This window comes from Excalfactoria chinensis, chromosome 7 (assembly GCF_039878825.1).
Source record: "Excalfactoria chinensis isolate bCotChi1 chromosome 7, bCotChi1.hap2, whole genome shotgun sequence".
Lineage (NCBI taxonomy): Eukaryota > Metazoa > Chordata > Aves > Galliformes > Phasianidae > Excalfactoria > Excalfactoria chinensis.
In genome coordinates this window covers 21,340,813-21,367,500 of record NC_092831.1, presented here as the reverse complement: position 1 = coordinate 21,367,500, position 26,688 = coordinate 21,340,813, and the positions used below count along the sequence as shown (strand labels likewise).

At 47.4% G+C, this 26,688-nt stretch overlaps 1 long non-coding RNA gene across 1 annotated transcript; it reads left to right on the top strand.

Moving 5' to 3' along the window:
* Positions 1–9,139: 9,139 nt before the first annotated feature.
* On the top strand, positions 9,140–18,353 carry LOC140255177 (uncharacterized). Its single transcript, XR_011904418.1, has 5 exons — positions 9,140–9,221; positions 10,358–12,224; positions 12,407–14,273; positions 14,456–16,322; positions 16,505–18,353. It is a non-coding gene; the product is annotated as an uncharacterized lncRNA (long non-coding RNA).
* The last annotated feature ends 8,335 nt before the right edge of the window (positions 18,354–26,688 follow it).

Here is a 26,688-nt window from a genome sequence, read left to right as displayed (position 1 = left end):
CCTAGGATTTGTTAGCTGACGATAAAGAGCTATTTATTAAATGTACTTTAATGTCACTAAAGGCAAGTATGGATTCACATTTCTAAAATCCTTTTGCATGTGTTTTTAAAATGATGTTGACTGATTATTTTTTTTATTATTATTATTTTTTTCTTCAAGTGCTGTAAAATGATGTTCACTCAGGACTGAATGTGGCCATAGCTACAGATGAACACTCTGGGAATATCTTCATCCTGTCATCTCTCTGCTGCTCTATGGGGAAAGCAGGCTGACATAGTTATTAATCTGGCAGCTGTGTTGCGTGCACATGGGAAGCAAGCAGAGCACAGCATATAGAAAATGAGTAGCTTTCAGAAAGCAGCCTTCCTTTCACTGCTACAAGGCTTGAAAGGCAAACTAAAAAGCTTTCTTCTTCTGTAATCACCAGTTTCTGGAACAGCGTGCAAATACCACAAATACAGTGGCAAGTGTAAGTATTCTTTGCCTGCATGGTGCTTTCAGATTGCTAATGGGGGATTTCTATCTTGGTGTTCTGCTTGGAAAAGCAGGGAGATGAAAGCTGAAGCCATCCTGAGAGTGAATAGTTCTCTGCAGTTTTGTTTTGGCTTTCAGTGGAGGAGCTGCTGAGGGAAAGGGATGAGTGAAATCTTTTCAGAACAAATGGTTTGCAGTTATTTGTTGATTTCTGAGGACATCTGTGCACCACTCTGTGAGTGGAGAAGCCAAGTAGGTGAAGGAGTTGCCTCTAGATGGTTTTCTGCTTATTTTAGATATTATTAGATATGCAGTGAGAAAGGTATTGTACATTACTGTAGAAAAGCTAAAATTAAAATGTCTGCATAAAATACTGAGTAAGCGGTTTTTGAGAAATGTAATACTTTGTCTAGTCACATCAATTTATGCAAAAACAAAGTCACAATATATGGTATACTGGGAGAGATTCTTGAGCAAAATGTGGAAAAAAATAGGATTTGATCAGCTGGCAAGTGTATTGTCTCATCAAAATTAAATCTGCCTGAGGATATAAGGACAGCTGGTTTGAACTACTTGTTTGTATGTAGCAGCAAATACTTCTGTACTCCAAATAATAAATTCTGGTTCATAAGGAGTAATCCTTAATACAATTTTACTGTAGAGATAAACAGTTTTTCACATTTATTTATTTTAAGGACAGTGCAGTGTTCTGTGAACTCCCATTCTCAATCTACAAGTATTTCTTGACTGTTCTCTTTTCCTTAGCCCTAAAAACTTAAAAGCTTTCTCCCAGACATCTACCCACCCAAAATTTGCAGGATAACATATGAACTTGCTTTTTTTTTATTTAGGTTTAAGGGTCTACACTGAAGAAGTCCTGTGACTGTTAGAATAGAATACACAGTCACTGATGCTATGTTTGGCTAACACCTTCAACTGAAATCACATATGTTGTTTCTAGAGTCTGTAGGTTGTGGATTAAGGGGGAAGAGAAAGCAACTGACCATGTGTCTGGAACAACAACAACAAAAAAAAAAGCTCCAAAACAAAAAGTAAGCAGTAATTTTTTAGAGGTTATTCATGCATGTGAATACTGGAAGGAGATGAACAGTGCCTACCATTCATGTAAATATGTTAATATGCTTCCATTTCTTTGTGCCTCTGTTTTTGATAGTTTTTTAAAATGTGTTTCTTCTGTTTGGCCCTGCTCTTGTACTTAGATGACATGAGTAGGTTGGGGTGGTCCCTTGGTGCATTGTAAGGTGACTTGTGCCTGTGATAGTAGGACCTGCTTTGCTACAAGTACAAACTGGAAGGATATCTGTTTTGTGAGAAAGATACCCTTATTTTTTGGTTAACTCAAAAAAACCCACCTTGCATCAGACAAAATTAATGTTGATATATGGAGAGATGTAAGTAGCATTTATTAACTGTTCTGAGCCATTTTATTTCTATGAAGACCAGGTTTCATTTCAAATTTTTGTTATAAAGATCTTAAGTAATTGCACTGTATTGGAGCTGGAAAACCTAGGACCCTATCAATCAGATAGGGCCACAACCTAATTTTGTGTTTTGAGGGTTGTTTTTTTTTTTTTTTTCCCTGAACGTTACCAAGACAAGACTATCATATGGGTTAGTGTGTGTCTTCATAATGTACTTGAAGAAAAAAATGTGAATGTTTTTAACAAATAGTTTCTTGTGCTTGATTCATAAGAAGATCCATGTTGCACAGCCTTGATTCCTGGTAAGAATAGCAGGAAGGTTTCTTCACATATTGAGCTTCCAGGATGTGTATCTAAGCTGTAAAATGTTTGCCTTCACCCTGTGAGCAGCCATCATTGTTTTATGTTGGTATGTGTACTTGCAGAAGGCATGCAATGATGTGTGCACTTTCTGGATGGGCTTCTGCTGGGGAAGGTGTGGGCAGGGTAGCAATAAAGGCTTAATTTCCTCAAGCTCTGTTGCACTGCATTTAGAATAATATAGACTACTTCCCAGGAAAAGCTGAACGAATGTCAGTCTTAAGGAAATATCACTCAAGATTTTTTTTCTTAAGGGTGAACTGTGTTTGAAAATGAAGGAGAAAGCAAGGAGAACTGCTCATTAGTATTCATTTACTATGAAAGTGTCTATCTTTGGTTGATGACCAGTCAGTTTCTACTGCCGTGCATTTTGTTCATATGACTTAGAAACTTGCTAAAGATACACTGTGGCCCTCAGTGATATTCTTCATTCAGCAGTACTGTATTAAGGCAGCGGGGACTATGGCAGATCCTGTGATGTCTACACACAGTATTTGGAAGCTGTGACTGAGTCAAGTCGGAAGTAAATCTGTCTCAGCCTTGTGATCTATGAAACTTACTGCCCCAGGATGGAACAGTTTTCAATGTATTGCACTCATTCTGGGAAAGAATGACCAATCAATGAAGGATAAAATGATTAAAGATTTTTGACTATAGAGAAACTTACTTTAATGAAAGGTAACTTATTTTGTGTAATTCATGATTTAGTAGTTATAACTACTGATTGGACTTTAGGCCTCTTTACATGTCCGTAACTGTTCAGGAAATTAATGGAAGAAAATAACTGGTGCCTTTCCAGGTTTTTCTCTGATATTTCTGATATTTCCTGGTAGACATATGATGTTGGTTTGGTGGTGGCTTCTTAATATATTGTTACATTGTGTTATAGAACTGTACTTCAAAGGAGCCATTATCTAGAAATAACATTTCTTCAAAGAAGTGCTAGTCATTTTCTTTGTGGCTTAAAATCTGGGTTCATAATACAGTATCTTTTACCATATTCTTCAAAATAAATAAATAAAAATAAAAAAAATTCCTTTACTTGTCCTAAAGTCTCACACTTTGAACTGTCCTCAGCTGTAAACTGAAGCCCAGTGAAGTCTTAATTGCCTGTTGTACAACCTGAGTGACATTTAAAGAAATTAGAAACTCTAATTATCTGCTAATTTTCCTGTTTGTTACATTTGTGAATTTATCTTCCCATACTGTTAATTTTGTCTGTCTTAATTTAGCTTTTCATTATTAGTAGTGTTGAACTGCTGTCTAGGTGCATCAATATCTAGTTAAGTTATCCTAGATGAGCGTGAATTGTTTTGCCTCATGTTTATTTTGCAGTCAATTCTCAGAGGAGATTGTTATTCTAGAAAACTGTTACAGGAAGATGAAATAAATTGGTCAAAATATTATTAGAATGTGAGGGGACGTTCTTATTCTTTACATTACAGACTGAAGGTAATAGATTTCTACCTTCAAACTCTTTCAGCTGTGGTTATAATTAATATCAGTATTATTACCTCAGCTTAGCACACACTGTGCAGCAGTGACTGGAGAAAGATTTGAGTGCTGATGCATCTGAACTCATAATTTTAATTAAGCATTACTATGATGTTTCCTGTCTATATGGGAAAAAAAATTGAACTTTTCATATCTTTCAGGTTTGGATGTCTTTTCTCCTCTGTGGAATACCTGAAATTCTGAAATCAAGTACTACGGGTATGTAAAGTTGATATGTAAGAGTACAAGTTTCTCTGTATGAAGTTCAGCTAACCCATTATCCTATGTCTAACAGCAGCCTGCAGCAGATGCTTAGGAAACAGCAAATAAGACAAGCTTTCAGTGTACATTTCACAAGGTATCCTTCCATCCTTCAGAAAGCTGCAGTTCAGTGCCTGTCTCAACCATAAATATCTCCTTGTGTTTTGCAGCCTTTGCATGTGTTGTAACTCTTCTTCAACATCTGTAAATTTAACTGAGGCAGCAAACCAGACCAAGGGGACGTAGCCTCTCTGGGCTTATGTGGGCACCTGGGTGGACATCCCGAGGGGGGAAGGGGCAGTCCACACTGACTGTGGGGGAACTCTGGTATCTGGAGTTTCCCTTGAGTGCTGAGGGAGGAGAGGGCTGTCGTGGGTGCAGGTATGTCCATGTGTGCTGAGGGAGCTGACGGATGTTTGCTGAACTGCTCTCTGTCATTTTTGACAGGTCTTGGAGAACAGAAGAGGGTGCCTGAAGACTGGAGGATAGCCAGTGTCACTACAGAAAGGGCAAGAAGGAGGATCTGGGAAACTACAGAAAAGTGTTCCTGGGAAAGTGGCAGAATGGCTTGTTCTGGATGCTATCTCCAAGCAATTGGAAGAGGAGGTTATCAGGAGTAGTCAACGTGGATTCATCAAGGGGAAATAAGACTCAACCAACCTTATAGCCTTCTATGATGGCATCTCTGGCTGGGTAGACAAGGGGAAAGCAGTGAATATTGTCTGTGTTGACCTCAGCAAGGCTTTTGATACTGTTTCTCACATCATTCTGATAACAAAGCTGAGAAAGTGTGGGATAGATGAGTGGATAGTGAGGTGGCTTGAGAACTGGCTGACTGGCTGAGCTCAGAGGGTGGTGGTCAGTGGTGCAGAGTCCAGTTGTGGAGACCTGTGACTAGCAGGTCAGTGACTAGCTCTCAGGGCAACACACAAGTAACATTAAAGAAACAGATCTATATTTTTTGTACATGCAGTGTGCTGAATACATCCTTATGGCACCTTTCATCCTAAGAATCATTCAGATCTTCTCAGAGAGGAGTGCCTTTAAAGCAGCGACATTGAGAGTACGTTGGTTTTGTACAGGCTTACAATGTAGTGGCCTGCCAAATACTTGTTGGGAAGTGTTACTTTCTGAAATGTAGCTCAGTGCCCTGCTGTGCTCTTGATATGTAACCAATGAGTTACTGCTGTGGTGATTCATATAGATACTTTATTCAATCACTGTGATTACTTTATGAAGTTGCGTTGAGGAATATGATTTAGCTGGGAAGTATTGGCAATGGTTGGACTAGATGATCTTCTAGGTCTTTTCCAACCTTGAAAATTCTGTGATCCTGTGATTCTGTAAAGTCCTTTACATTTATCTGGTAAACAATAAAAATCAATGAAATTTCTTATTACATTGTCTGCAGCTGCTGAAAAACTGTATTATAAGTTGCATGAACAGTAAGAGTTATATGTGACAGAATTAATGCGTGTAGAAATTGTGTGAAATTTTCTTGTATAGTTAAACTTTAAAATAGTGTTCTTGCTGGAGAGGGGAGAAAAAAAAACAGGCAGAATATTACTTAATTTATCCTAGTTATTGTGCTTCGGTCAGTATGACTGCAATTGGATTCCCTTAGGATGAAATTAAACTAGATCAGCTCTTGGGGTGAATCAGTTAACTTTGGAGTAAAATAATAATAATAGATGTTGCATTTTTAGTTTCTAACTGTTATGCATAGCAGAACTGGCAAACAAAACTAAACGACAACAAAAAGACACCTGAACAATTGAAAATAGTTATAGTCCAAATGACACTGCTGAAGCTCTGAAACTAACAATTAGTGCAATAATCATTAGGATGTTCTCTTACAAATATCTAAGATATACAGGTCTTGGGAACAATCAGGTAAAAGTGACCTTCTGCTTTGATCTGTGATCACCTTATCAGGGGTGATGGCTAAGCACTTCAGTTTGTCATTTATCTTCTGTTCTTCATTTAGCTGTAAGAACAAAGAAAATGTAACACTGATGTGACTTTAGACTCCAGATATTAGAAAAACATCAGCAAATTGTTCTCACCAAGCATGCAGTCTCTGTTGCCAGAAGCTATGAACTGTGTCCAGACAGACTCTTTAGACTGTATTCATTCCAATGTAAAAGCTCACTGCCAAATATAAGAAACCTGATTATATTGCTTTCATTACTAGTTGTGTCTTGCAGGCCAGACAGTTCACAGAAAAGGGACAAAGAAGGATCTAAAAGGATTATACCATTTTTCTAAATCTCTATTTGTTATGCTTAAGAGAATATATCCTATCTTTAGCCAGCTGTCTTTATTGTTACCTGAAGATTCACCTGAGGATGTACTTGTGTTGCACAGAAGATAACAGCACTGTGGTTTTGAGATGCCTGATCTTCTGACAATGATTTAAGAGGCCTTAGGAGGAGCACAAATTGTGACACTTTGTATTTACTGAAAACCTCTTTAAAGGTGAGTAACCCAGCAACTCCATTTCAAGGCATAAATTGGCTTGAGCAACGGGACAGGGTGAACCTCTTGAGCAGCCTTTCATTTGGTGCTAGAGAGGGGCCTGTACCTAAACACAGTGTGCAGCACAGCTCCCAGACGGATGCAGCAGTTTGTGTCACAACTCTTGCTAGTTGTTTAGCAGGTGTCCCTGTCAGGGAAGAAGCTGTGACCCAAAAACGGACCCAAAAGGAAGACCAGGTCAAATGTGGCTCTGTTACTAATTGAGGTGGGGCCCTTGTGACATGGAACAGAGGAAAGGCTGAGGTACTGAATCCTTTCTCCATTCAGCTTTTTTACTTTGCAAGACTGACCTCTAGGAATGATCTCAACAGCAGTAAACAGGGAAGAGAAAAAGCTAACTTTGGTTTTAAACCTCTTGTTTATTTCTTTATACACGGTGATCTTGTTCTAGTAAAATGCTGTCTGTTGCAAGCCTTCCTTTAGAGCATATTCCACAAACACAAAATGATGTTTAGCTGCTATGTATATACACTCTTGCATAATGCAGTGGAGACCTCTATAGGATACAATTGCAAGGATTATTGACTGCCGCTCACTGAATTAAGCAAGGCAGTAGGAAGAATAGAGTAAAAGAACAACTGCAAAGCTTGACAGAAATAGCTAATTTACTAGTTGATGCAACTTAAAGAAGGTCACTGCCACAGCCTGCAGTTGGTCTGTTATTTGAACTCTTTGTAAACATCCAAATTTTCACATTGAGCAAACTGATTTAATACCACCAGTAAGAGTCGATCTGAGTACTGTATGTTCCCAGTTGTTGATTCAAACGTTGGTGAATTTTGATAGCTTTAATTCTCACTGTGGTTTATTGGTGTTTTGGTTATTTTATTATTATTATTCTTTTTTAGTTGACTCTGTACTTCTTTAGACTAATGCCATAGATCATAAAAGATAACTGGTTGAATGTAAGGAGCATAGGATTTTGAAAATTTTGAAGCTGTGACAAGGCTACAGTATTCTGAACTCCAAAAACGCAGTTTCTGACAAACACTCTGGCTAGCCCATGGCAAAACCATATCTAAAACTGAGTGAGGATTCTGAACAATACCTCAACATGTTTATATTATTGCTCTTCTCATGTACTCTCTCTGATTAATTCCTCGTTGTCATTTTATGATTGTTATTCCCATTTCACATCATGTAGTACACTGGAAGTTAAAAAGTGAATGTTGGCTCAAGACATCAGAAGTGAATTTTGGTGGTATGGCAGTAGAGTTTAAACCTTCGACCAGTCTAACATTACATATTGTTGCTGTTTGACAGATGGAAGCAGAGGAACACTGACAAAATGGCATCTGACATCCAGGAAGTTCGTATGAAGCAAAGGTGTGTCATTCCTCTGTGGTGGGGGGACAGGGGAGGAAATGGCACCCACTGACCTTCATTGGTGCTTGCTGAACATTTGTGGGTGTGAGCACAGAGAAGGCGGTGTGTAATGAACTCCAGCAGCGGTGATAGTGACTGTGGGTTATGTGTGCTGGTGCAGATTTTGATGTGCACAGCATGCAACCTCATGTTCATAGCTGGCAAAAATGCTTAGCTAATGGTGGTGACCATGTTGACAAACAGCATTTTGTAGCTCAGAATTTGCTTTATCAGAGTTACTGTGCTCATTTTACCTGTTGTAGTTTCCACGAAAATAAAAAGGAAGCACTGCTTTTGGAGAAAATACATGTGGCTCGTGACAATTTGTCTTAATTCAATGCAGTGTAAATGGGTTGGACGCTGGTGTGATATACCATCTGTACCATAACCTGTTCCCTCTGGTCCTGGGTGCCTTTCTTGAGGGCAGTCTGTCAGACTGGGTAACGTGCCAGGTGATAGAACACCTGAAGGGAAACTTTGCCTCATAACTCAGTCATTTGTGCTACTGATATGTCCTATTTTGGCATAGCCCATTGGCGGGCGCAGCATATACTCTGTACCCATAATTGGGTCTGCTCCATAGCCTTATTTTGTACCATTGCTACAATGAGAAAGCAGCCAAGGAGAGAATGAAAGGAATTTAGCAGAGGAGCGGTGCAAAGCACAGAGATGAGGTGAGCATTTCCAAGCAGGATGTGTAAAGAAGTTAAAAAATACAAGCCTCTCTACAAAAGAAATAATATCCTTCATCTGTCAGGTAACCTTAGTATCAGTATCTCTGAGCTCAGGGGTTTTTGCTGTGAGGGCAGAGTGGGGAGCTGTGATGGAGAATTCCTTTAAAATATATATTTATTTCAGTCATGTTTGTGGCTGAACACCTAAAGCATAACTGACTGCTAAAAGGAACACTGAAAGTAAAGGACTGATTTCCCCGCAGCTCTGCCAGGTGCTGGGGCGGTGAGTGAGAGCACCTGTGGGGTTGCTCTGCCATGAGGGGGCGGGCGGCAACGGCCGCGAGTGGGGCCGGGACCCACAGGTGACCTGCGGGTGACCCCGGCATGGCTGCCCGCAGCTGGAAAGGGCGGGAACGCTGAGGGGGAGAGAGAGAGAAAGAGGCGGGAAGCGACAGCGGCATTCTGGATTCTGATTGGTTGGCGGGACAGCTATAAAAGGTGCGCTCGCGGGCAGGTGAGTGAGGCGTTTACCTCAGCGCGTGAAGAGGAGCGGGGTGCTGTGAGGGAAAGGCGGCGGCGGAGGCACGGGCGGCAAGCGCTGTTCAGAACCGAGGTGAGGCGGGGCCGAGGGGCAGCAGATACGGGTCGGGGCCGGGACCGCGGCGGGTCGGGGCCGGGACCGCGGCGGGTCGGGGCCGGGACCGCGGCGGGTCGGGGCCGGGACCGCGGCGGGTCGGGGCCGGGACCGCGGCGGGTCCGGGCCGGGCCGAGGTGGGTCGGGGCCGGGACGGCGGCGGCGGCCGCCGCCGGGCTGAGGTGGGCTGGGGCCGGGACGGCGGCGGCCGCCGCCGGGCCGAGGTGGGTCGGGACCGGGACGGCGGCGGCCGCCGCTACCGCCGCCGTTGCTGCGTGTGTTCCAATGGAAGACAGGCGGAGGGAGGTTAGCCACGCGGGCTCCGATGGCGGGCGGACCGAGCCGGGGCCGGGGCGTCTGGGCGGGCTCCGAGGGGAGCGACCTCTGAAAGCGCTCGGAGGCACGGTAAGAGTGACACGTTGCCATGTGAAAGAAGATACTTTGAAGCAACAGTGAGCAGCTATAATAAAGCAATATCAACTACTATCGTCGTGTTGAAATAAACTTTTTATTTTTTTTTTCATTATTTTTTTCCTCAGTAACAGGGAGTTAGGAATGGGGGGGAGACACGAGATTTACACTGATGATGAAAAGGAAGAAGCACTAAAGTGGTGTTCCTGGGTATAAGAAGATAAATGTGTAAAAAAGCTCTATAGTAGGGAAAGGGTGGATGTTCAGAAAAAACTTGATGCTTGCATGTAAAATTTTGTAAAATATTTAAGATGATCCATGGTAATAAATGTAACAAGTGGGAAATCTTCCATGTAACTTCATGTTGGTACGTTGTCATGAACAGTTAAATGAGCAATAAGGTGAGTTTATGTAAATGTGACTCTCAAATCAGCCAGATGAGGAGAAGAATATGAGAAGACTCCCTGTAAAATGATCGCTATCACAATTTAGAAGAGCCAATATGGCGCAGTGATTGACATAGCACAGAATAATTACTTCACTGAGGTTTGGTGTCCTTCCAATAAAAACAGTGCAAGAGGGGAATGTAAAGCATTCCTTGGCTGAGTGGTCAAGTGCTGAGTTCTTTTGCAATGCTGCGTTTGCCTTCAGGTGGGGGGGCTTGCCGCTCCGCTGGTGCAATGTTCTCCTTGCTTCTGTTTCAGGAGCTGCTGCGGAAGAAACAAGAAGAGGATGCTGCGGAAGGAAGAAAGTGCGGCGTGTGGACCCGGGAGGCAGCAGCAAGCAAGAAGAGGAAGCCGAAGCGTGCCGACGCAGGGGGGAAGGAGAAAGGCACCCCGGGCAAAGCACCTGTCCCATTAGCGGGGGCATAGTCGTAATTGAGTTGAGCGTTGCCGGCGCCCTAGGTGTCCAGGCCGGCTTTGTGCTGGGTGACCTTCCCTGTATTCAGGGCTCAGGTCTTTTGCTTTTAATTGGCCTTTTGCCTTGCTGCTCCTTTGTCTGCCTGGGGAGCGTGGCCCCCTGTAACGGAGGGCGAAAGCCACCTCTCCGCACCTGAGTGGGAAATGGAGCCCGCTGGACCCCGCGGCCACCCTGTAAGCAGGGTAGTGCCGCTTCCCTGCCCCTCTTCCTCCCATGGCCCCTCGGCATCGTTGCCTGGAGGTGGCCCGTCAACGTGACGGCCCCGTACTCGGGGTGTGCGTCAGGGCATTTGGCCCTTGGCTATAGCTGGGAAGCCCCTTGGCACGTTGAGGTCTGTGGCCTCCGTGCAGCCTAGGGACAGGCCACAGGCTCTCGTGCGTTGCTCGTGGGTGCGGGTTTATTCCCAGGTATCGGCTGTGCCGTGTTGTCCTTCCCTTCTGGAAAGTCGCATCTGTGTGTGTGTGTTCCCCTCCCTTTCCTTGATTGTGTTTGCGGAGTGACTGAGCGATTGACCTTTCCCTTTAGGCCTCCACAAAGATGGCTGCAGCTTAGCTTTGACTTCCTAGGGGGGAGCGGAGGACTTTGGTGCATGCCGCAAAAGGGGTGTTCCCTCTTAGTCCCACGAGCACAGCGAGTGTCCTGTCTCCCTCCCTTTTACTTAGTACTGATCAGAGCCACATGGTAGTTCAGTGGCCGAGGCCGCCCTGTAGCCAGGGCTCGGGCCTGTCCTTGTGTGAGTCCCAAGCCACGAGGTCCCCTGTCCCCGAAGCGGCCCGCCCCGCCTGTAATCAGGTGTGGGGAGGCTGCCGCGTTGCAGCCGGCTGCTTTAGCCATCCAGTTGGTGGGGATGACCCCTCCCTGTCCCTTCAGAGGGTGCAGGTTGAGGTGCTGTTTGTGTGTGAGGTGACCTCCCCGCTCTGTGGGTCGAGGTCGGTCCCTGGGTTCCCAAAAACAAGACGCTGGTGATGTTGTGCTGCTGCCGGGCGGGCCGGCCTGTAGCTCAGGCGCTGGCGGGAGCCTCGTGCTCCCCGGGGCTTCTTGAGGAGGGTGGGATGTGGGGGTACCGTCCTGTAGGCAGGGCTGCGCGTACCCCCCGTGTGTGCTTGGTGAGCTGCGTTCTGAGAGACCCCCCCCGTACTCGGGCGGGAAGGTGGCCCCGGCCTTTCAGAGGCGCGGGGCCGTGAGATGGAATTGGGTCTGTGTTCCCGTCTGCGGTCTTTGGCCGTTTTGCCCCGCTGCCTGGCTTCCGAGAGTTGTTCCCGCCGCTGGGGGGGAAACCGGGCTCTGTGGCTCCAGGGGTGTCGTCCACCCGCCTGTAATCAGGCTCTGGGTGTGTGAGCGCTAGTGCTCTGCTGGCAGGCTTTGTGGGGTGACCGCCCCGTTAGCGGGGGTGTGGGTCGAGGTGCCCCGGACTTGGGAGAGAGGAGCCTCCCTCGGCCGTTGGGACGGGGGCTGCCCTGTAATTCAGGGAGCAAGTGTGCCCTGCAGTCCCGGGCCCTTTGCGATGGAGGCGGTGGCTGGGGGTCCCCCGTAAGCGGGGAAGCTGACTCTTTGGCCGCTGCTTTTTGCGTGCCCAGCCTTATTTGCCCAGTCTGCCCGCCTCTGTGATCCCCTGCAGCACCGTCTGGAAGTCCGCCGTGAGTCCGAGAGGTGAGAAAAGTTGCTCAAAGCAGTTTTTGCCATCATGAATTTGGGGGGAGGAGGGTGTGCAAGTCCTTCCTTGGGCGGGTGGTCGGGTGTCGAGTTCCTTTATGAGGTGGGGTTTCCCTTTTCCTTCGGGGGGGGGGGCTTGCCGCTCCACTGGTGCAATGTTCTCCTTGCTTCTGTTTCAGGAGCTGCTGCGGAAGAAACAAGAAGAGGATGCTGCGGAAGGAAGAAAGTGCGGCGTGTGGACCCGGGAGGCAGCAGCAAGCAAGAAGAGGAAGCCGAAGCGTGCCGACGCAGGGGGGAAGGAGAAAGGCACCCCGGGCAAAGCACCTGTCCCATTAGCGGAGGCATAGTCGTAATTGAGTTGAGCGTTGCCGGCGCCCTAGGTGTCCAGGCCGGCTTTGTGCTGGGTGACCTTCCCTGTATTCAGGGCTCAGGTCTTTTGCTTTTAATTGGCCTTTTGCCTTGCTGCTCCTTTGTCTGCCTGGGGAGCGTGGCCCCCTGTAACGGAGGGCGAAAGCCACCTCTCCGCACCTGAGTGGGAAATGGAGCCCGCTGGACCCCGCGGCCACCCTGTAAGCAGGGTAGTGCCGCTTCCCTGCCCCTCTTCCTCCCATGGCCCCTCGGCATCGTTGCCTGGAGGTGGCCCGTCAACGTGACGGCCCCGTACTCGGGGTGTGCGTCAGGGCATTTGGCCCTTGGCTATAGCTGGGAAGCCCCTTGGCACGTTGAGGTCTGTGGCCTCCGTGCAGCCTAGGGACAGGCCACAGGCTCTCGTGCGTTGCTCGTGGGTGCGGGTTTATTCCCAGGTATCGGCTGTGCCGTGTTGTCCTTCCCTTCTGGAAAGTCGCATCTGTGTGTGTGTGTTCCCCTCCCTTTCCTTGATTGTGTTTGCGGAGTGACTGAGCGATTGACCTTTCCCTTTAGGCCTCCACAAAGATGGCTGCAGCTTAGCTTTGACTTCCTAGGGGGGAGCGGAGGACTTTGGTGCATGCCGCAAAAGGGGTGTTCCCTCTTAGTCCCACGAGCACAGCGAGTGTCCTGTCTCCCTCCCTTTTACTTAGTACTGATCAGAGCCACATGGTAGTTCAGTGGCCGAGGCCGCCCTGTAGCCAGGGCTCGGGCCTGTCCTTGTGTGAGTCCCAAGCCACGAGGTCCCCTGTCCCCGAAGCGGCCCGCCCCGCCTGTAATCAGGTGTGGGGAGGCTGCCGCGTTGCAGCCGGCTGCTTTAGCCATCCAGTTGGTGGGGATGACCCCTCCCTGTCCCTTCAGAGGGTGCAGGTTGAGGTGCTGTTTGTGTGTGAGGTGACCTCCCCGCTCTGTGGGTCGAGGTCGGTCCCTGGGTTCCCAAAAACAAGACGCTGGTGATGTTGTGCTGCTGCCGGGCGGGCCGGCCTGTAGCTCAGGCGCTGGCGGGAGCCTCGTGCTCCCCGGGGCTTCTTGAGGAGGGTGGGATGTGGGGGTACCGTCCTGTAGGCAGGGCTGCGCGTACCCCCCGTGTGTGCTTGGTGAGCTGCGTTCTGAGAGACCCCCCCCGTACTCGGGCGGGAAGGTGGCCCCGGCCTTTCAGAGGCGCGGGGCCGTGAGATGGAATTGGGTCTGTGTTCCCGTCTGCGGTCTTTGGCCGTTTTGCCCCGCTGCCTGGCTTCCGAGAGTTGTTCCCGCCGCTGGGGGGGAAACCGGGCTCTGTGGCTCCAGGGGTGTCGTCCACCCGCCTGTAATCAGGCTCTGGGTGTGTGAGCGCTAGTGCTCTGCTGGCAGGCTTTGTGGGGTGACCGCCCCGTTAGCGGGGGTGTGGGTCGAGGTGCCCCGGACTTGGGAGAGAGGAGCCTCCCTCGGCCGTTGGGACGGGGGCTGCCCTGTAATTCAGGGAGCAAGTGTGCCCTGCAGTCCCGGGCCCTTTGCGATGGAGGCGGTGGCTGGGGGTCCCCCGTAAGCGGGGAAGCTGACTCTTTGGCCGCTGCTTTTTGCGTGCCCAGCCTTATTTGCCCAGTCTGCCCGCCTCTGTGATCCCCTGCAGCACCGTCTGGAAGTCCGCCGTGAGTCCGAGAGGTGAGAAAAGTTGCTCAAAGCAGTTTTTGCCATCATGAATTTGGGGGGAGGAGGGTGTGCAAGTCCTTCCTTGGGCGGGTGGTCGGGTGTCGAGTTCCTTTATGAGGTGGGGTTTCCCTTTTCCTTCGGGGGGGGGGGCTTGCCGCTCCACTGGTGCAATGTTCTCCTTGCTTCTGTTTCAGGAGCTGCTGCGGAAGAAACAAGAAGAGGATGCTGCGGAAGGAAGAAAGTGCGGCGTGTGGACCCGGGAGGCAGCAGCAAGCAAGAAGAGGAAGCCGAAGCGTGCCGACGCAGGGGGGAAGGAGAAAGGCACCCCGGGCAAAGCACCTGTCCCATTAGCGGGGGCATAGTCGTAATTGAGTTGAGCGTTGCCGGCGCCCTAGGTGTCCAGGCCGGCTTTGTGCTGGGTGACCTTCCCTGTATTCAGGGCTCAGGTCTTTTGCTTTTAATTGGCCTTTTGCCTTTCTGCTCCTTTGTCTGCCTGGGGAGCGTGGCCCCCTGTAACGGAGGGCGAAAGCCACCTCTCCGCACCTGAGTGGGAAATGGAGCCCGCTGGACCCCGCGGCCACCCTGTAAGCAGGGTAGTGCCGCTTCCCTGCCCCTCTTCCTCCCATGGCCCCTCGGCATCGTTGCCTGGAGGTGGCCCGTCAACGTGACGGCCCCGTACTCGGGGTGTGCGTCAGGGCATTTGGCCCTTGGCTATAGCTGGGAAGCCCCTTGGCACGTTGAGGTCTGTGGCCTCCGTGCAGCCTAGGGACAGGCCACAGGCTCTCGTGCGTTGCTCGTGGGTGCGGGTTTATTCCCAGGTATCGGCTGTGCCGTGTTGTCCTTCCCTTCTGGAAAGTCGCATCTGTGTGTGTGTGTTCCCCTCCCTTTCCTTGATTGTGTTTGCGGAGTGACTGAGCGATTGACCTTTCCCTTTAGGCCTCCACAAAGATGGCTGCAGCTTAGCTTTGACTTCCTAGGGGGGAGCGGAGGACTTTGGTGCATGCCGCAAAAGGGGTGTTCCCTCTTAGTCCCACGAGCACAGCGAGTGTCCTGTCTCCCTCCCTTTTACTTAGTACTGATCAGAGCCACATGGTAGTTCAGTGGCCGAGGCCGCCCTGTAGCCAGGGCTCGGGCCTGTCCTTGTGTGAGTCCCAAGCCACGAGGTCCCCTGTCCCCGAAGCGGCCCGCCCCGCCTGTAATCAGGTGTGGGGAGGCTGCCGCGTTGCAGCCGGCTGCTTTAGCCATCCAGTTGGTGGGGATGACCCCTCCCTGTCCCTTCAGAGGGTGCAGGTTGAGGTGCTGTTTGTGTGTGAGGTGACCTCCCCGCTCTGTGGGTCGAGGTCGGTCCCTGGGTTCCCAAAAACAAGACGCTGGTGATGTTGTGCTGCTGCCGGGCGGGCCGGCCTGTAGCTCAGGCGCTGGCGGGAGCCTCGTGCTCCCCGGGGCTTCTTGAGGAGGGTGGGATGTGGGGGTACCGTCCTGTAGGCAGGGCTGCGCGTACCCCCCGTGTGTGCTTGGTGAGCTGCGTTCTGAGAGACCCCCCCCGTACTCGGGCGGGAAGGTGGCCCCGGCCTTTCAGAGGCGCGGGGCCGTGAGATGGAATTGGGTCTGTGTTCCCGTCTGCGGTCTTTGGCCGTTTTGCCCCGCTGCCTGGCTTCCGAGAGTTGTTCCCGCCGCTGGGGGGGAAACCGGGCTCTGTGGCTCCAGGGGTGTCGTCCACCCGCCTGTAATCAGGCTCTGGGTGTGTGAGCGCTAGTGCTCTGCTGGCAGGCTTTGTGGGGTGACCGCCCCGTTAGCGGGGGTGTGGGTCGAGGTGCCCCGGACTTGGGAGAGAGGAGCCTCCCTCGGCCGTTGGGACGGGGGCTGCCCTGTAATTCAGGGAGCAAGTGTGCCCTGCAGTCCCGGGCCCTTTGCGATGGAGGCGGTGGCTGGGGGTCCCCCGTAAGCGGGGAAGCTGACTCTTTGGCCGCTGCTTTTTGCGTGCCCAGCCTTATTTGCCCAGTCTGCCCGCCTCTGTGATCCCCTGCAGCACCGTCTGGAAGTCCGCCGTGAGTCCGAGAGGTGAGAAAAGTTGCTCAAAGCAGTTTTTGCCATCATGAATTTGGGGGGAGGAGGGTGTGCAAGTCCTTCCTTGGGCGGGTGGTCGGGTGTCGAGTTCCTTTATGAGGTGGGGTTTCCCTTTTCCTTCGGGGGGGGGGGCTTGCCGCTCCACTGGTGCAATGTTCTCCTTGCTTCTGTTTCAGGAGCTGCTGCGGAAGAAACAAGAAGAGGATGCTGCGGAAGGAAGAAAGTGCGGCGTGTGGACCCGGGAGGCAGCAGCAAGCAAGAAGAGGAAGCCGAAGCATGCCGACGCAGGGGGGAAGGAGAAAGGCACCCCGGGCAAAGCACCTGTCCCATTAGCGGGGGCATAGTCGTAATTGAGTTGAGCGTTGCCGGCGCCCTAGGTGTCCAGGCCGGCTTTGTGCTGGGTGACCTTCCCTGTATTCAGGGCTCAGGTCTTTTGCTTTTAATTGGCCTTTTGCCTTTCTGCTCCTTTGTCTGCCTGGGGAGCGTGGCCCCCTGTAACGGAGGGCGAAAGCCACCTCTCCGCACCTGAGTGGGAAATGGAGCCCGCTGGACCCCGCGGCCACCCTGTAAGCAGGGTAGTGCCGCTTCCCTGCCCCTCTTCCTCCCATGGCCCCTCGGCATCGTTGCCTGGAGGTGGCCCGTCAACGTGACGGCCCCGTACTCGGGGTGTGCGTCAGGGCATTTGGCCCTTGGCTATAGCTGGGAAGCCCCTTGGCACGTTGAGGTCTGTGGCCTCCGTGCAGCCTAGGGACAGGCCACAGGCTCTCGTGCGTTGCTCGTGGGTGCGGGTTTATTCCCAGGTATCGGCTGTGCCGTGTTGTCCTTCCCTTCTGGAAAGTCGCATCTGTGTGTGTGTGTTCCCCTCCCTTTCCTTGATTGTGTTTGCGGAGTGACTGAGCGATTGACCTTTCCCTTTAGGCCTCCACAAAGATGGCTGCAGCTTAGCTTTGACTTCCTAGGGGGGAGCGGAGGACTTTGGTGCATGCCGCAAAAGGGGTGTTCCCTCTTAGTCCCACGAGCACAGCGAGTGTCCTGTCTCCCTCCCTTTTACTTAGTACTGATCAGAGCCACATGGTAGTTCAGTGGCCGAGGCCGCCCTGTAGCCAGGGCTCGGGCCTGTCCTTGTGTGAGTCCCAAGCCACGAGGTCCCCTGTCCCCGAAGCGGCCCGCCCCGCCTGTAATCAGGTGTGGGGAGGCTGCCGCGTTGCAGCCGGCTGCTTTAGCCATCCAGTTGGTGGGGATGACCCCTCCCTGTCCCTTCAGAGGGTGCAGGTTGAGGTGCTGTTTGTGTGTGAGGTGACCTCCCCGCTCTGTGGGTCGAGGTCGGTCCCTGGGTTCCCAAAAACAAGACGCTGGTGATGTTGTGCTGCTGCCGGGCGGGCCGGCCTGTAGCTCAGGCGCTGGCGGGAGCCTCGTGCTCCCCGGGGCTTCTTGAGGAGGGTGGGATGTGGGGGTACCGTCCTGTAGGCAGGGCTGCGCGTACCCCCCGTGTGTGCTTGGTGAGCTGCGTTCTGAGAGACCCCCCCCGTACTCGGGCGGGAAGGTGGCCCCGGCCTTTCAGAGGCGCGGGGCCGTGAGATGGAATTGGGTCTGTGTTCCCGTCTGCGGTCTTTGGCCGTTTTGCCCCGCTGCCTGGCTTCCGAGAGTTGTTCCCGCCGCTGGGGGGGAAACCGGGCTCTGTGGCTCCAGGGGTGTCGTCCACCCGCCTGTAATCAGGCTCTGGGTGTGTGAGCGCTAGTGCTCTGCTGGCAGGCTTTGTGGGGTGACCGCCCCGTTAGCGGGGGTGTGGGTCGAGGTGCCCCGGACTTGGGAGAGAGGAGCCTCCCTCGGCCGTTGGGACGGGGGCTGCCCTGTAATTCAGGGAGCAAGTGTGCCCTGCAGTCCCGGGCCCTTTGCGATGGAGGCGGTGGCTGGGGGTCCCCCGTAAGCGGGGAAGCTGACTCTTTGGCCGCTGCTTTTTGCGTGCCCAGCCTTATTTGCCCAGTCTGCCCGCCTCTGTGATCCCCTGCAGCACCGTCTGGAAGTCCGCCGTGAGTCCGAGAGGTGAGAAAAGTTGCTCAAAGCAGTTTTTGCCATCATGAATTTGGGGGGAGGAGGGTGTGCAAGTCCTTCCTTGGGCGGGTGGTCGGGTGTCGAGTTCCTTTATGAGGTGGGGTTTCCCTTTTCCTTCAGGTGGGGGGGCTTGCCACTCTGCTTCTCTAATGTTATCCCCGCTGATTTTTCAGGAGCTGCTGCAGAAGAAAGGAGTCATGGGGACCTTGGTGGCAGGAGCAAGCTAGAAGATGTTGCTCTTAATTATCAATTTGCTTCAGTAAACTTTTTTCTTTTTGAGCCTCTTTTGTCATGTATGTATTGCTTGTTACCTCCTTATTGTTGTTATGGTGCTTTGAGAATAAATTTTTTTTCTTGGTTTTTAGAATGAATCTGCCTTTAATTTCTTGTCTTTTTTGAATTTTGGTATTACATTCCGTAGCTGTTTGCATGAAGCTGCTTCTTTGTGGTTGGATTGTCAGCTAGCCATTTGTTTCTTCCATGCATTGGGAAGATCCTTTTTTGTCAGCTGCAGGTTTAGTTGGCCTTTATTTGGGGTTTGGTGGTTACTGGTATGGCCTAGCTCTTCACATAATCTGCTCACGTCCTTTGTTAAGCTGGCTGTGGTTTAGGTTTTTTGCCAGTTAGTTTGCCTCACTTTCAGGAACGCTTTTGCTGACTTCTTTCATTGCACTTTTTCAGTGTTTTTCCAAATGCTTGACTTTTTTTTTTTTTTTTTTTTTTTGAGTTTGTGGGATGAGATGAATGGGATGTGCTCAGGGGTGGTTATGTGCCTGATTCCCCACCAATTCTTAATGTGGTTCTCCCTTCTCGTGCCTTATCTATTCTTTTCCTTTGAATGTTATCTTACTGCAGATTTTGCAGCTATGTGGCCCTAATCAACGTGGCTGGTGATTTTTCTTCTCTGAAGTGTTGCAGTTTAATTTGGCAGGTAGGTTAGCCCTATGCAGTGGTAGAATAAAGTTTTTCACAAAGCTTTGGAAGATTTTCATTACTATATAGTAGAATTTGTCTGTTTTACATGCTTGAATCATCCCTTAAAAGAGAGCCTTTTTTAATACAAAAAAGTGGAGAATGTGCGAATCACTCACAGCAGCAAGCTGAATATTTGATCTCTTGTGTGTAAAGATGAAAGATCAGGTGTGGACTTTCGGCCCTGTAAGATGCTCTGGTTGTAGCTTCATTCCACCCATTTCACTCACAGCTTTAATGTTCTGTTCTTGTTTAGTTTTAGCAAGATCATCTGAGCTTTTGAGAGGATGGTTTTTGAGAACCTAGCCAATAAAGTTTTTGTGTTTGTTGGATTTATCACAACTAAGTCACCAGAACATCTCCAAGGACACCCATATGTTTTGGTGTTCTTTCTTCCAAAGGCTGATTAGGAATTCTATACTACTGTCTGTGATTTGCTGTGAAGTCATATCATCATAGTATCATAGTACTGTGCGAGTTGGAAGGGACCTTAGAGATCATCGAGTCCAACTCCCGGGATTCGAGCCCTCTGTGTAGCAGAGCGGCACTTCTACCCCCTGCTCCACGGGGGGGATTCGAACCCAGGCCCCCTGGTGTTGCAAACGGGAATTCTACCGCTGCGCCACCGGAGGCACACATAAGTAAGTCCTTGCAGGAACATAGAATTTACAAGCTTCCCTTCGCTTGTCCTGGATTAAGTGTTGAATGCTTTTTGTAACCTGGAATGGATGAGGTTAAAGTTAGGAGGACTCACCTGTATTTTTAAGGAAGGTGTACTGATAATGTTTTGACCTTAATATTTCACGAAGCATATTTTGTTTGCTGAAGTGGCTGTGAGATGACTGTTAATGGAAGGGTGTTAGCATGCGGTATCTATTTCTGTGGTGTATTAAAGCTGGAGGTATACTTTGGATGTTCTTCAAATAGCTCTGTGCAAGGGCGATGTAAAAAGGCACGTTTTGAAGATTATAGTCTGGTGAGTTGTTGACAGAAACAGAAAGGGCTCCTGCAAAACTGTGGTTTGAGGCCAAAATGCAGAACTGTCCAGACTTCTGTTGTTATGTTGCTGGAGGCATTGATAGGTGTGTTGCTTTTTAAAATGTGTTGGGGAAGCACAAGGATCTATTCTGTCTCTTTTTCTTAAGCTAAGAGATTTTACTGGAAGCAGCTGATGCGTAAGGGAATTCCAACCTCTGCAGGGCCTACAGGTGATGCTACTTTAGGTCCTAAACATGTTTTGCTTTCTGAAATGAATGTGAAATTGAGTCATACTAAATATTCCTTGTGACATTGAGTGAGTGAAGAGTGAAGAAGGAGCCCCATAATGGATGAAAAGGGAACACTTTGCTACAGAAAGGGAAAGGGGGCCTCACAGAAATGAAGGCAAAGGGTAGTTACAGATAGTTTACATTAAGGGGGGCAGAGAGAGGAGGAATTGCAGACGTTGAGTTTGAGAAAACAAGGGGAAGAAGGCCATCTGGAACCACTTCTGGTTGCAAAGCTGAACGATGAGAAATCGGGAAGTTTACCCTGGCAGATGCACTGTTGAAATTGCAGCTAGGGAAGCAGGATAGAGTAGTTCATTTACTAATGGATATGGATGCTTATTACTACCCATAGATGGTTTTGTAACAATAGTAGAAGCTACTGCCCAACAAGAGAAGGCTTACTGTTGGGATTAATTAAATATAAGCTAAGAAAACAAGTAGTATTACAGAAATTCTTTTACATGCCAGGTGACTCTGGCAAGAAATTTAATAAAATTGGAGCTAAGGGTCAAACAATTTTGACTGATTAAAAATTGTTAGTCTGGTTTTAACACAAACTGGGAAAAACAATGTTGTACCCCCAGGAGTCACAGCAATCTCAAATAATACAGACTTAGGGGTGTGGGCATCAGGGCTAAAAATGAAGCTCTAAATAGAAGTTTAAAGCTAGAGCTCACCCGGTCAGGGTAAAGTGTTGCCCTCTGAGGATGTGAATGTAGAAGGATAAAAGAAATAATAGATAACATTTTGGATTTTGAATTAGTAACTGAGTGGGAATCCAAGTACAAAAGTCCAATTTTGCCAAGTTTGCCCAATTTTTGGATAGCGAGTGCTTTAGTTTGGTACAAGACTTGAGAGCAAGTAATAGAATTGTTGAAGGGATACTCTCAGTGGTGGAAAATCCATGCACTTTATTAACTGAGTTAAGGAACGTATGGGTGGAGTTTACCTTCTGGTTTTGAAGGATGTCTCTTCTGCCTGGTTTGGCCAAAGGAAGCGTAAGGTTATTTGCCTTTGAATAGGAAAGCCCTAATACAGGGAAAAAGAGACTCAGTTAAGTTGGACAGCGTTACCCAGGGTTGTGTGAACAGCTTAATGGTTTTTGAGCACGGGTCAACTCGTGAGCCTGAGACCTGGGTTCCTCCATCCCAGGGTGGAACTTTACTGCAGCATGTGGATGCCACGGCATCAGAAGGACCGTGTCAATAGACTTGAGAGTTTGCTGAGTGTCTTGGTTAACAGAAAGCACAACTAACTCAGCAGCAAGTGACATATTTGGGATATGGGATTACAGCTGGACTTTAAACCTTAAGGACTGCCAGGAAAGAAGCTGTCTGCTAAACCCCTGACCCACAAACTGCCAAGGAACTCCATACGTTTCCAGGAATGACAGGGGGGTGTGGATACACAGCTACGGACTGATGGGAAACTTCAAATAGCTTGGCGTGAGTAAGGGATGGCCAGGGCACCTGAGGGCGGTGGTTGCACTGGTGCTCGATATTGGAGAAGCCCAAAAATCTACACTGGGCCAAAGGATACCAGTTTTAATATCTCATACAGTGTTTACTGTATTGGAGGCAAAAGGAGGACGTTGGCTCTCACACCAAAATACCAGACCCATCCTGATAGAGCAGGATGATGTAAAAATAATTGTAACTAATATTGTCAACCCTTAGCGGAACTCCTGGAGAACCAGTATCTCGTGACTGCTTTGAAACAACTGAAGCTGCACATTTCAGATGGTCAGTCGGACCTGAAGGACAAACCCTTAGAAGATGCAGAAGTTCCTGGTTTACCGACAGCTGCAGTTTTTTTGAGACAAGGAGACTGTAAGGTAGGATATGCAGTAACTGCTACTGACCAAGATCCAAGGACTATTAGCACAAACATCATCTTTGAAATCTCTAGTTCACCCATTTCAAGCTGGAGACTGGATCCTGATCCAGATGGGAAAGGAGATAAAGCTGCAACCTGACTGGGAAGGACCGTTCCAAGCACTGCTAATGACTGAAACAGCTGAGAGGACAGATGAGAAAAGATGGACTCACTACACACTGGTAAAGGCATCCACTAGCCCTGAGGTGTGGCAAATGTTGCCACAGAAAGACCTTTAAAAGATAAGAATTAGAAGGAAGTCATGAAAAGTTTTTTTATTATTATTATAATAAATTATTATAATATTATAAAAGCTTATTATTATTATTATTTTAACTAACCTTTAACTTCTCAAATAGGTAAATAAATTGTATATGTAAGTGGGATAGTATTATAACCTATATAAATCTAATGCTCACGAAAAGTTTTTGATGTCGTAACAAGAAGTTTTTCCTGCTGTAACAGAGTGCATCCCATTTGTTATCTTGATAATCATCTGAAAAATGTAAAATTTGACAATAATGCAGGGGAGGGACCAACTGGTAGTTTTGATATGAAACAGGGACTCTCTTGTAGCGGATGGAATGATGTATGGTGGACAACTACCTATTGAGGCAGGACATATACACCTGGAATATTTGATACTTCATGAGCACATAAATCCAGCCAGATTGCAAACCATTGCAATCTAACCTGGTAAAAATAACAATTAACAAGACCAATAGCATTGTTAATACCACTTTTGGTCTCGGGGTAGATATGCACAGAAAGGTCCAACAGCTGGATTCCAGATAGCTGTGTGGGATACACTCTGTGAAAATACCCAAATTGTCCAGGATAGGTAAGAGCTTCAAAAGGGGTTAGGAAATCTTCCTAAAAACCCTGCTGTTGTGACAGTTAAAGACTGGGCCAATGCATTCTTTTTCAATGTTTGTCATGACTTTTAAATAGCATCCTATTTTGGGTGAGGTGGTTCTTGGGTTCCATTTTTTTCTGTACACTTTTTGAGGCTAAAACATTGCAACATAAGAAATGACTTACTATTTATTCTCTTGCCTGTGATATAGATACACACCTGTTTGTAGATCTATTTAGTTGCATGTTACTTGCAGCATCATCTGAGAGCAGTTATACCAAAATAAACAGAATCCTCTTCACAGATACACCAACACATGACAGTGAACTTGCTACTTAATGAGCTGTATTGGTTGGACAGATTTGTATGATTTCTTTAGAAGAGCTTCAGCTGGAGATGACTGCTGAAACAAAGAATGGCCTTGGCCTTCAGCTCCTAGCATTGCTGGCATTTTGTGGTCAAGAATGTCTCCTCAGCAAGCAACTGTTTCCTTTGTTGGTCTGCTGTGTACTATGTTGCAAAATGTGTAGCAAAAAGAAATAATGTTGTGCAAATTTGGAAGCAGAGTTTGTTCTATAGTAGATAATCCAGTGTGTTGTGGTTTGTACAGAGATGGATCCAAGTAACTGATAATATGTGTTTGTTTGAGTTCCTGAAGAAACAGAACTGGAGGTGTTCCAGCATAAGGTGTGGGCAGAGACGCTGCATGTAGAAAACACAGTACTTAGGTACAGAAAAGTGTAAGTAAATAAAAGCTGCTTACCTAAGTGACTTGTCATTGCTGAAGGTGGATAGATTGAAAGAACGATACTGAGTGAAAATCAGTGATAACACCTCAGGGATAAAGACCCTAAACAACACCACAAAACCAAGGAAGATGGAAACTGCTGAGATAACCAATTTCAACATCAATTTTGAAATGCTTAGTTTTAAATGCTAGCATGGAAGGTTGTTTTTTTTTTTTTTTGCTTGAGTACATCTACTTTTTTTTTCTTAATGAGTACATGAAGCTCTGAGACACAAACAGTTCCTGACTGTTCTTTTTTGTTTTGTTTTGTTGTGTTTTTTTGTTTGTTTTTTTGTTTGTTTGTTTGTTTTTTGGTTTTTGGTTTTTTTTTTTTTTTTTTTGCTTGCCTTAGTCATTTCTGTAGTAGTTACTCCATGCTAAGAATATAGATTCAACTTTTAGACAGAATATGTCTTTATACACATATTTTTCAGGAGTATAGAGGTGGGTGAGGGGCAGTAGCATTGAGTTTTATGTTTTGTGAAGGAGTTTATATGAAAACCTTCAGGGAATTCTGATGTTTGAAGTCTTTAAAAGGAACGGTGAAGATTTAGACATCTGCTCAGGCTGAGGAAGGACAAATCAACTTCTTGTTCTAAAAGCTGATTATTAATCTGTTTTGCTCAATCCAAGCTTGTTTGAATTGAAGTGACTGAGGAATCATTCAGTGAAAACTAACTCCCTACCAACCTCTCATCTCTGGTGAGAGGCTGGTATTGGATTGGCCTGTAGAGTTGTCTCTCCTAAGCAATTTCAGTTGTGTGCCTTTCTTACTGAAGATAGTGTGTTGCTGCTTGGAACCTTTATGAACAGAAATCAAAGCTGATAAAGATACGGCCCAACAACTGAAGTTGAATATATTCTCAAGAATGTAGAGAGTTGTTATAAATAATGAAACTTATATAAGAATAGTGCTCTGATATGTGTGTGTGTGTGTATATACATACAATTTAACTTTTTTTATTTACATTTCAGAAAAATATTAGATTTGTTCAACTTTTCTTTTTCCTCTCATCACGCCGCACACATAAATGGTGTAAATGTGAAGATTGTTTTTTCTGTGTTTTTTATTATGTCTTTTTGAAAGTTTGAATAATGATTTAGTTATTCAAATGCATTAGAGAAATCATAGCAGGAGAGGTTTTATCCTTCAGTGGAGCTAATGATACAGCACAGAAGTAGTTCAATTCTAGAAAATAAGTAGCGTCCTTTTTGTTAGAAAATATTTTGAAGAATAAGGTACATGTAATACCTTTACTTTCAGCTTGCTGTTTAAGTCTTAAGCTACACTAATGAAGCTGCTTTTTCTTCCCTTAAGTCTAGCTTATGTGCCAGAACAGTTGCTACCATCAGCAGCTTTCCCTAAGGCCAAGTTACTTTGTATACAGCAAAAGACAGGAGGAAAAAACAAAACAAAACAAAACTTGTTGTCTGTTGTTGCCCTTAAGCCTTCAAAGACACATGATTTCAGGGTGTTTCAGACACCTTCAGAGTGGTAGTTTCTCTGTCTGCTTTGAGATGCATAAATCATGAATTTGGAAAGGGCCACGGAAGGATAAAGAGCTGGTGTGAGTGAACTCTGGGGAGTGCAAATACTGAGCTGGAAAATACCGAGGAGGAACTGTCATGGGCAATTGAGGTGGTGAAGGTCCCTAGCAAGAAGGCCAGAACTTGCCTCTGACTGTGCATTTGTGCCAGCTTGTGAGTGAGGGATCTGCTTCAAGGAACTATTGGATGTTGGGCTGAGGGACGTGGTTTAGTGGGAGCTATTGGTAATAGGTGGACGGTTGGACTGGATGACATTTTAGGTCTTTTCCAGCCTTTATGATTCTATGATTCTATGCTTCCTTGCCAAAGCTGAACAGCTGGGAGTTATCTGGTTCCTGTCTTCCCCTGTGGCAATTCTTTGAAGGGCCTGATCCGTGAACTGAATTTTGATCAATCCATAGTTTTCTGGCTGTGGTTCTTTAAATAACTTAAGCAATCCACACACACCCTCAATCCATTCTTAGAAGTGAATCTCTTTCTCTCTCTCTGCAGACTCTTGTATTGGTCATGATACTTTATCAGCGGGATTCTCTTCTGAAACTGGCTTGAACCCACAGTTCACTAAGAATGCTGTAGTCAGTGATTTTTTTTTTTTCCTGTTGAAAATGTATTTCTGTGTTAAGGAGTGCGTAAGACTCAGAAGATGAAGTAGTGGCAGCCCCTCTGCTGTTAATTGGTGCTCACATGGCAGTAAGAAAGACCTGAGTTTCCAGGTTCTGCTCTTAGTGCACTTTTTCTAACCTTTATGTCCAAGTACTGTAAAAGTGTGTCTGAAGATAAGTGGTTCATATTTTGAAAGTACTGGGAGTATGTTTTAAAATTATTACTTGGTTTAAGACTTTGATTTTGCTGGTTTCTTTATAGAGCTGATTATACAAAGATGGAGAGGTTATGCTGTTTAACCCACTTGAAGTTTTCATAGTTAAGAAAGTTTTTAAAATTGCTCTGCAAATGGCAAGGAGCCCTTCAGAATTTTATCCAAGACTGATGTGAAATCCAGCT